We start from the raw sequence: 10,203 nt of genomic DNA, 5'->3' as shown, positions 1-10,203 counted from the left end.
TCATTGGATTGCCTTTTCACTTTTTTAGATGGCTTCCCTTGCTATGCAGAAGCTTTTTAATTTAATTTAGCCCCACTTGTTTATTTTTGTTTTTATTGCCTATGTGTTTGGTGTCAAATCCAAAAAAATCATTACCGGGACTGATGTTAAGGAGCTTCCATATTTTCTTCTAGGAATTTTATGGTTTAATGTCTTTAATTCCCCCCTTAGAAAAGAAGCAAAACTATTTTAGGAAGAATTGGAGCAGCTGCTGTGTGTATTAGTGCTCTAGAGCAAATCTTTCCTCGTTCTACCATATGGAGCTAGAGTGCCCAGCCTAAGAACCAGCTCTGCCATTTTTCTGCCCATAGTCACTGAACTTCAAGTCAGCTAACTTGTTGTCCCATTCTTTTGTTTGTTTGTTTATTTTTATTTTTGTTGTCCCATTCTTAAATGTGAATCAACAGCCAAAGATTACCACTCACTTTTGAAAAACTTGCAAAATGAATACAAGATACCAAGATAAACATGTATGAAACCTAGTCTGGGAGTATATAGATAATCATGCACAAGAGATAAAGTAAAAACAAGCAAAAACAACTGAACAAAAAAACTAATCTGTATCATGAAAGAGATCCAAGAATAATGCCTCCACAAAATAAAAACAGAATGCTATAATAAGGGAAAATCTAAAAGCAAGAAAGATAAATTAAAAATTAAGCATGTAACTTACACAAAATTTAAAATCAGTGTTGGTAGATAGGTCTGTCAAAAATCACTCTGAAGTAAAAAATATAGAAGCATGGAAGATACAGTAAAAAGGAAAAATGAGTTGGCAGAGGATCAGTTTTGAGCTTCAATACCCAATTTATGGAAATTCCAGAAAAATGGAACAGAGAAAAACAAAGGGATAAAATTATCAAAGAAATAATAGAAGACAATTTTGTCAGGACTCAAGAATTACATGAGTTTTTAATACTTTGCACACCTAAAACCAAAATTAGATTGTATACCAAGAATACTTCAATAACAATAAAAAATAATTACATGAATTTTTACATTGAAAGGGGACCACTGATGAGTGTGTAGAATGGAGAAGACACCTAGACACGTCAGTAAAGATGAAATAAGTGACAGAAAGCTCTCAGAGGGGAATATGCAATGCAAATTAAAACAAAAAATCACATCGCCTTTCTCACTGGTAACAGTAGGCCTCCAGGTCCTGAAGAAGGATTTGAACTTTAGGACTTGATTACCTATAAAAATGATACATTAGGTATGCCAAATGAATAATCAGGTGTTCTTTTCAAACATGCAAGCAACTACCCAGAAAAAACTCTCCTAGAAAGTTCTCCAGAAAAAGCAAACAGATAAACTAAAGAAAGAACTAAAAAAGTAGGAAGGTGAATTAGTGGAACTAACCCAGGGATCCAGTGAAAATAAAGTATAACTCCGTGATAATGAGATTGGAGATGGACTCAGGGACCCCCACTGAAAGAAATCTGGGCAGGGGTATTTCTTTTCTGTTGTGGGGAAAAGGAGTGAGGAAGTGAATGCCTCTTAATGATCAGGGATTTTCTCAGTTCTATTAGTTTTGTACCAGGCCCCTGTCCTCCCCTGCCTGAGTCATCACGAATACCTCCTCCTCATGGTCACCCTGCTCCCTGTACACTATTCACAAGACAACTGCCAGAGGGATCTGTTTAAAATGCAGACCAGGAAAAAATAAATAAATAAAATAAAATGCAAGCCAGGTCATGCCTCGTCACGGCTTTAAACTCTCCCCTGGCTTCCCACTTCACCCAGAGAAAAGTCAAAGCTCTCTCACTGGCCTTCTAGGCGTTTCCTGTGAGCCTGTGGCCCAGCTTCCACATTGCCCCTCTGGGCCCCTCTGCTTCTCACCCTCTCCCCTGTCCATGCCCCTCCAACATAGACTGCCAGTCCTTGCTTTTCTTTAGACTTGCCGGGTCTGCGCTAGTCTTGGAGTCTTTTCACTTCCCGTCTGGAATACTCCTCCTCTGGTATCTCACATCCCTGCCTCCTTCATGTCTTACTGAAATAGCACCTTCTTGGTGAGGACTTCCCTCACTACCTGCCCTGTTTTTCATTGCACCCCAATCCCCCTTTCCTGCTTTATTTTTGATCTTTGTAAAAGTTATCACCACCTCAATTATTATATGTATTTATTTGTTCATTGCCTCCTTCTCTTTGAACTGGAATGTAGCTTCCAAAGGTCAGGGTCTTCTGCTCATTGCCAAATTCCAAGTACTACAGTGATGCCTGGTACTTAGTACATGCTCAGTAAATACCTGTTGAATAAATACATGAATAAATAAGAAGTCTCCAAGTCAAATATTTTCAAGATGGATTGAATAGACTCAGGAAGAGTGGGGTCAGCATCACCTGGAACCTGTTAGAAATGCCAATTCTCAGACCCCAACCCACTCTGCCAAATCAGAAACTCCAGGGGTGGGGCTCTGAAATTTGTGCTTTAACAAGTCCTCCGGATGATGCTGATTTGTGCTAAGGTTTGTGAACGATGGATCTGATCCAATCTGGCTCTCCAGAGGACCAGACCTACTGCCATTACACTTTCTTATATGTCATTAACCTTTGTCTTCTGCCTCACGTGCAAACAACATAATATTTTCCCCATTTTAAAACACAAAACAAAAATTTAACAATCTACCCTTGAACAACTTCTTCCTTCTAGTTATTGCCCCACTTCGCACCTTCCTTTTACAGCAAAACTCAAAACAATTCTCTAAAAATTCTATGTTTTTCTTTTGAACTCACTAAATCAGGCTTTGACTGGCAGTGCCCTGCTAAAATTGCTCGTATCAAGGTCACTTTGCTTTGCTAACTCCAAAGAGCAAGATTTAGGCCTCTCCTTGTTGACTTGTCAGCAGCTTGAGGGGTGATGGTTTGTCATGCCTGCTTCCTCAGAATACTTTTTCCCTTGACATCAAGCCACCACACTCTCTTGATTTTCTCCAGCTCAGTCTCCTTTGCTAGAACCTTCTCCTGTACCTGAGTATTAGACTGATTCCCTGAATTCTAGAGTTCAGACTTACACACCAATGTCTATGCACCATCTCCATTTTGTTGATTATTGGCATCATGAAAAGAGCTTGTCCAACCCTGAGCCCCTTTTTGTTCTTTTCCGGGTCTACTTCTTTACAATCTTTATTTTTTCGTGAATGGTAAACCCCTTCTTTCAGTTACAGGCCCAAAACCTTGAGTTATCCCTAACCCCTCTTTCTCTCTTGTGCCTCATCCAGGTCAACAGCAAACCCAATCAGCTCTACTTTCAAAATCCATCAGAATTTGATTGCTTCACATACCCTTCACTGCTGCCATCCTGCTCCAAACCGCGATCACATCTCGTCTGGATTGTGTAGTGGGCTCCTAACTGGTCCCATTTCCTCACTTGTTCCCCACCAGTCCATCCTCAGCACAGCCCAGGACTGATCCTGCTAAACCTAAGTCAGACCTCATCACTCCTATACTCCAATGCTTTAGTGATTTGTCCTGTCACTTAGAGAGCAAAACAAAGTATTTAGAATGATGTAAAAGGTCCTCTGTGATTAGCCCTCCATTACCTTTCTAGTCTAAATTCCTGCTCACTCTTTCTTTACCACACCATCCTCTTTACTATTAAACACTTTGGGCACATTTCCACTTTAGGGTCCTGCCCTGCATTAGCCACTTTCTTTGTCTGGACTGTCTTCATCCACGTATCTGCCACACACTCCCCTCTCTCCCTTCCCCACACCATGACTCAAAGATCACAATTCTGGTGGTCCTTATCTAACATTTAAATTTTCTTTTCATTCTCTCTCACCTTTCATGTATTTTTTTCTCTCTTTACGACTTAGAACTATGTAACATATAGTTTATTTTATGTATTTGTTGTTCATTGTCTCTCTTCCACAGTCAAATATAAACTCTTTAAAAGTAGAAACATGTGTCTCTTTTTCTCTGCCCTAGTTTCCAGAGCTGTGCCTGGCACATGGTAGGCAGTTCACACCTATCTATTGAAAAATGAATGAAAACTTGAGCTCTTACTTTCAAAAATGTATTTACACTCTGTCACAGGCCTAAGGGGTAATATAAAACTCTTGCATTATTCATGGAAAGAATTTACATATTTTTGTGATAACTTTGTTAAGGTCTATCCTTCTTTCCACTTGATTATTAGCCCCATGAGGATTGGACTTTTGCTCACAACTGTCCGGGGCCAGGACTAGGTGATGTAAGTGAGGCATGTGCTTTGGGCATAAAATGTAGTTGGGGAAGGGTACATCAAGTAATCAAGATAAGTAATATTTGATCAGTAATCAAGGTAATATTGTAATGCAATATTTTTTAAAGTCAAAATTAGAGTAAAAATCTATAATGAACAGCACATCAAAATTTTAAATAAAGACAATTCATATTACGGACTTCCTTTAGCCTCAGTTATCAATACGACTCCACTTTGGTGATGATTTTAACTTGTGGTACATGACAACCATTTGCTGAGTGAATGAATAAATGAAAGCCAGCAAGGGGTCATATAGCAAGAGGAATCTGCCTCGTGGAGGCCTTTCTTTGTGCCTTGGCTTTAACTACCAAAGAAACAAATGCTTAATTATGTGCCAGGCATTAACTGAGTGCTTTATAAATATGTACCTATAACATCTTATTTAAGCCTCCCCTCAAACCCCATAAATAGTTATTACTGTTATCATCCCCATTTTGCAGATGTGGAAATTGAGGTCTGGAAAGATGAAGTGATTTATGTGAGTTCATACATGAGGAAGTGGCAAAGTTAGCTTGATAGTGGCTGTGTGACATCTCCTTGGATAGGAAGTCTGATGAGTCTGCAAGACACCAGGAGACATTCTAGGAAGGGGGAATCTAAGCAAATTCCTTTTACTGTTATAGAGCAAGTTCACATGGACACCAAAATAAATCATGAAAACATAGGAAAAAAACAGATGTCATGATCCAAACACCAGGCTAGGGAAACTAATGTGGAATTATTTTATGAAGCATGTCAAACATATGGAACAAGTTAGAAAGCAGGGCCATTATAGTTTTTTTTTTTAAAGTACCATTGGTTTTGGAAACCAGAGTGTAAGTATAGAAGACAGTGAGGGAAAGAGAGAAATTATCCTAGCCTCCACAGTAGCAGACACAAGTTGCTCCGATAATTTTCTCATCATTACAAACCTTTAAAAAATGATCTTTTCCAATGAGAAATAATTCATACTATTCGTATGGGAGTGCAAGCAATCCAGTAAGTTCTAAATGGTTTTGTATAGAAAGGATAGGCTCACAGGTGGGGATCACTTGCTAGAGATTATTTGCAAGTCTATTCATAGCAAATGCCATTGACGTTAGCCACACTAACTTGAAATTTATGGTGCAAGGGCTCTGTTGAGGTTTATCCTCAAAAAGAAGATTTGCCATTTAAAATGTGTAAGCAAGTTTTCAGAGAATAACTAACACATTTAATAAAGTATAATGTCTATATCCTTTATAGGAGCATGATCGTCCTTTATTTTGTGCAAAATAATGAAGTTTTATTGCATGTGGTGAATGTTGGCAATGACATATATAAAAGTCTTTGGGAAATATGTCAAGGGTGAAAAAATGGGAGAGGCTTTCATATTTGCAGTCTCTATCTTAAAACAAATTGTGTAATACTTGGGGAGTGACATAGATTTGAATCACAACTTCTCAGACAACAACTTCTGATTTCCTTCTCTTCTTCTCAAACCTTGCTTGCAGAAGCAGACTCCACACGGACCCTGGAGCCACAAGCTTTCTCTCTTGAGCTCCTAATCTATCCACCCTGGCAGCTCCACCAGTACGTTTTGACAAGAAAACAATAAGAAAATAAAGGTATCTATCCTTGGGCTCCAAGGAGAAATTTACATTTCAATCCAACTTCTTTTAAGATGTGTTGAAATAAGGTAAGATGTTTTATACTCTCCTTCTACTTTTACCTGAATTTCTGGGGCTCTTTGGAGTCCCAGAGGGGACTAGCAGCCCTATGTAGTTGTTTTTACAAGACTTCATGAGTGCTTGTCCACCTGCACCATTTTGTTCTATGTGTTCTTGAGAAGTGGAAACTCAGCTCTTGGTGCATTTTGGTGTATCTGAGGAATGATTCTAAATCACTCAAAGCTCCAGTGGAAATAACAGAGGCATTTTAAAGTACTGATTTCCAAGAGTGGGGGTGGAAGAAGGGATAGCCACAAAATATCATGTTTCAGTGTATTATATAAACTAATTTGATATCTCTCAACAGGAAAATAGGAGTCAAGTAATCCTCCTTCCTCAGCACTGCTGGCAGAGATAGCAGCAGCATCTCCTACTTGGCATCATGGCTACCCTCAGACCTCTGGTGAAGCCCAAGGTCATTAAAAAGAGGACCAAGAAGTTCATCTGGCACCAGTTAGACTGATACATCATAATTAAGCATGACCAACAGAAGGAGATTCAAGGGCCACATCTTGATGCCTAACATTGGTTATGGGAACAACCAGAAAACAAAGCACATGGTCCCCAGTGGCTTTCAGAAGTTCCTCATCCACAACATCAAGGAGCTTGAAGTGCTGCTGATGTGCAACAAATCTCACCATGCAGAGATTGCTCACTATGTCTCCTCCAAGAACTGCAAAACTGTTGTGGAAAGAGAAGCCCAGCTGGCCATCAGAGTCACCAATTCCAGTGCCAGGCTGTGCAGCAAAGAAAATAAATAGACAACTTACATGCACATCGTATTTGTTCATAAAACTACCAAAAAAAAAAAAAAAAAAGAATCAGGGAATCCTATGACCAGACTTCTTTGATATTTCTTTAGTCAAGCATATGGGTTTGAGGGAAGATGCTAGCTTTATAAGAGTGCTTCCATTAGGTAATATGACAATGAATTTACAGCCTAAAATCCCAAGAAGGCTGAGGGACAAACATGGCAAACTTATTAAAACACTCTGCTATCAGGTGTATGAACTTGGGCAAGATATTTCACTTTTCTAGACCTTTGGTTTTGTTTTTCTCTATAATTTTTTCTTCTGCATATGCAAGATGAAAATTAATAAGTTTGCAGACATAATTTTATTCATTCATTCATTGAACAAATGCTTTGATCGTCTACATTTGTGCCAGGCTAATTACAAGGTACTAATGATTCAGTACCAAGAAAGATAGATTTGGTTGCTACGTTCTTAGAGTTTACATCCTAGTGTGAAGAGGCATAAATTAATCAAAAATCATGAAAATAAAGGGAAAATATAAATATAAGTATAGTGAAGGGAAAGGGAAAATGCTAAGGGAAAAATGCTTTGAACTAGGTAAGCATTTAAAAGGAAGAATTGAGCTAGTCTACCATGGGGATTATATTTTGTGCAAGGGATAGTTCAGGAAAAATAAAAGATTTATGACCACATTTTTTTTCAAAAATAGTTTTATTGAGTCGCGGAGAAAATTTCATATTCTTATTTAATGATAAAAATTTAGTAGCTTTTTGAAAACTCTTTACAGGTACAAAACCAATTTTGTTAGGAAAAAGGAAACCTCTAAGAATGAAGAACGGATGGATCTCTTTTGTGTGAGAGAGAAAATGGGCTGCATGTGTGAGCTGGCTTCAAGACGTGGAATGAGAGTGAGCATGTGGAATCTAGTGGGCAAGATGGAGGATTGTGAGGCAGTGTGACCTGTGTCCCTCTCCTGATCCCTTAAGCTTTAAATCTACTCAACTCACATAGTGCTTCAGTGGAAACTGATGTAGAGGTTGGACTCTATAATTCTCGGCAGCAGGCCAAGAAACAGAAATACTTAAGGATGTCAACTGCCAGGAATATCCACAGAGGCAAGGCTGGGAGTCTTTGGGCTCACAAAGGTATGGCATGGGATTGAAGGTTAACTTCAATAAGATTTCTGTGGGGAAAGTGGGCCCAGCAGGCATTGGAGGTACACTACAATTTCAATTACATGCCATATTAAATAGAAGAATGCTGAAGAGAAAATTGGCCCTGCTTTTTAACTACTAAAATGGTACCTGGTGTCTCTCATAGCTGTGTGCATATTCTCTTGCCTCACCTCCACGTGGGCTGATCTCATGACAACAGCATCTTCTGAGTGCACATTTCTTTCTACAGCCACTGATGGAAGCCTGCTCTCATCAAACACTTGTTTGTACATACAAGCAGTGAGGGGGGTGCCTCTGGGGGAATTGTTTTTATACAGCATTTGCATGCTTAAAATGTTTTTTAATTTATATTCAATTTGCCAACATATAGTATAACACCCAGTGCTCATCTCATCATGTGCCTTCCTCAATGCCCGTCACCTTGTTACTCTATCACCCCATGCACCTCCCCTTCTGCAACCCTTTATTTGTTTCCCAGAGTTAAGAGTCTCTCTGAGAAGGTTTGTCTTCCTCTCTAATTTTTCCCCGCTCAGTTTCCCCTGCTTCTTGCACTATTTCCTATGTTTCATGCTTTTATTTAGAATTGAGTGAGAAGAAAGATGAAAGTAAACTCATTTTAAAAGGTTGTATTGTTTTGCTATGTTGTGAAAATATACTACAAATGGCATTGTGAGTTTACCTTATCATCCACCCAATATGTCATAAAACAGCACACATGTAAAGAGCCACCAAGAGGACATTTATTTTAAAATATGTTTCTGCAACTAAATATGTTTCTCAACTGATATGTTGAGCAACTAAAGCAGAGCATTGGTTTCAGAACTCACAACATTTCAGAGAAAAAATATTTTAAGTTGAAAGTCTTCAAGGTGCTCATCTCACTCATATATAATTTTTGAGAGTCTCAAACCCTACTTTCCTAAAGATCAGTGTAACTGATCATTTCCCAAAGTTTATGCTGGTGTGTTACAAAGTTTGTATTCATTACTCTATGTAAAGCTTTTATCCATTAGAAAAAAATCGGAACAAAACCATAAGAAAACCTGTGGGATTCATAAATTCTTTATATTAATACCTTATGTTGACTTCTACTTGGGTCTCAGCAAACACACACACCCACTCCAAAGCTCAGCTCAGTGGCAGTAATGTCACTGTACAGTACTTAAGGATTTTATGTGGCATGGCATTTTATACAGAGTAGTAAAGGGAAATAAATGATTATACATGTGATAAACCATATATATCTCTATGGAACTATATACAAGCATATACACACACATATATACATACACATACACAGATGTCTTACCCTGGATTCCCTTGAAAATTAAGCTTGACACAAAGTTTAAGTGCTATTCCTTTATTGGAAAGATAATCCCAGAGTAATTAGAGCGAGAAAAAAAGAAGTGTGGCAGAGAATAGTGGGAAGCAAATGCAAGATGCTGTGTTAGCATTCTGACCGCTGCTTCACAAAGAGCCACAAAGAGACAGCCATTCCATCAGCTGTGCACCTGCTTGACCATGTGTGGCATTGTTTGGACAGACAGCATGGCAAAGTCCTGCATCTAAAAGCCCATCTGGGGGAAGAAGTGAGATATTTATCTGACAGCTCTCCTTCATCTTCTGCTTCCAATTGGTCACAGTGTGCTTCATAGGAGTTGACTCATCAATACTTAAGAAGTTCTATCACCTGGTCCCTTTGGCAGCTTCGGGGAAGCCAGATCCAACTCCATGTGATATGTGCTTCTGGTTTCTAAGTCTGGAAATAGTGGGAGGAACCAAGACTCCAGACATGTTGCTTGTTTGGCTCCAGACTCCAAGATCTCTCGGCAGCTGAGATGGAGGAAGCTGCTGAGGGCCTGGGAAACAGGTAGCACCAAGAGAATATAGACAGAAGCATACGATGTGTATGATGCAACAGGAATAAATGTATTGAGACACAACGATAGTATCAACATAATATACAGTATAATGCATTCTCAGATTTCTGCACTGAAGGAGGAAGGAGAGGTAGTATAAGCTTCTACGGAATAGAATTTAAAAATATGCTGAGCTTTGGAGTGGGTGTGTGTGTTTGCTGAGACCCAAGTAAAAGTCTGAAAACAGAGTAATGAAGATGTATTAGGAGACTTGGCTCAGGAAGCTAAAGAAAGCCACCTCTACTTGCACTCCTCTCTTTTGCCCTTGGGATTTCACTTGCAACGAAATCATGTTTATCTGGAAATAGACGAGACAGTTCTCCAAAAGATGTGAAAAATCATATGGCTAGGAAGAGATGTCTTCCCAGAGCAAAAGAAGTG

Source organism: Vulpes vulpes, chromosome 13 (genome assembly GCF_048418805.1).
Source record: "Vulpes vulpes isolate BD-2025 chromosome 13, VulVul3, whole genome shotgun sequence".
Taxonomy (NCBI): domain Eukaryota; kingdom Metazoa; phylum Chordata; class Mammalia; order Carnivora; family Canidae; genus Vulpes; species Vulpes vulpes.
The sequence above is the reverse complement of the archived record's forward strand: the minus strand, read 5'-3'. Positions refer to the sequence as shown.